This window comes from Pteropus medius, unplaced genomic scaffold (assembly GCF_902729225.1).
Source record: "Pteropus medius unplaced genomic scaffold, Ma_sr-lr_union100, whole genome shotgun sequence".
Taxonomy (NCBI): domain Eukaryota; kingdom Metazoa; phylum Chordata; class Mammalia; order Chiroptera; family Pteropodidae; genus Pteropus; species Pteropus medius.
In genome coordinates, this window is record NW_024351073.1 from 1,049,150 (window position 1) to 1,050,466 (window position 1,317).

A 1,317-nucleotide genomic window follows, 5' to 3' on the forward strand; every position below is an offset into this window, starting at 1 on the left:
TATATACAAGTAGGCTCATGACATTAGAAGATTTCTATTTATAAAGCTGTAATGGTCTCTACATCTATGAAGTAATGTATATCTGCAAACAATAATCCACATAGTCATATCTTTGTCCTTAACATTGCCATAGTTTCATCAGAACCATTATACATGTATTCAGTCATTCAGCAAACATTTTCCAGCTGCCTGTTATATGGCTGGCCCCCTGCTAAGCACTACAAAACATGTCTAAAATGTTTTTCAGGAAAATGGATGAATCACATTTTTGCTAGTTTCTCACTAGAGCTAACAGGTGGTACCATTTTGTCTTCAAACAAACAGACATAAATTTATTCTCAATGACCTTCTCAAAGTAATTTCCCCAGAGAGTAAAACTGAACAGTTATTCCTGAAAGCCCGAGAAAAAAAAGAACAATTTCTACAGTAAGAATAATCAGAAGTAGGTTAGTCATGGACTCATAAAACAAAGAGTGGATCCCTCTTTTTTTTTAATGCCACCATCCCTGCCACCAGGTACAGGACACTGTGTACAAGCTCAACTGCCACATTCTATCTGGAGCTCCAAAACAGCAAAAGCAGAGGCTCCATCCTTTTTCCTTCCTCCCCTCACCTCCATTGCTTCTGATAAAACTGCTTTTTTCTCAACAAGAGAGGTTGACCTCACACAAAGTAAAGAGGACCCCATAATGCAAAGAAGCGTCTCCTCCACTCAGGGTAAAAATGGTGATGCTTCCTAGATCAAAGGAATGAAAACATCATCTGGAATTGCAGGAAATAGTTCTTAAGTAGAACTGTGATGGAAGGTTTCAACAGTGGCTCTCTCTACATGTGGTTCAATATATGACCTTAGTAATGAGCCTTAATAATGGCTACACTGGAGTTAAGTGGCAAGAAGTGAATCTAAATGTAACTGGGCACCTTCTACTATATTTGTCCTTTAGTCCTGTGGATATAAATATTCCTGGAACCATCTGGAGCTATTTGGCAAAGGTGAACCACATTAAATTTTAGAAGGTGAAATTTAGTGCCCTAAATGACAGGGAGTAGAGGGTGGTGAAAACTCCAATGCCAGCAGTTCCTGAAGCATCTCTTGGCAGAATGCTTGTTTTCCACTTATACTTTTTCCTCATAGGAATTTGACCTCATGGGGTTTCACAGAGAAATAATTAAGAAAAAAATTTTGCTTCAACACAATTGCTCAGCTATTATTAAATTGTGCTCTTTCATTTTGAGGGGAAAATGTGCCTGATGACTGGTTTCTCTTTGCCATGGGGAAAAAGCAGAAAATATTAATTTAAAGCCAATAATTCTCTT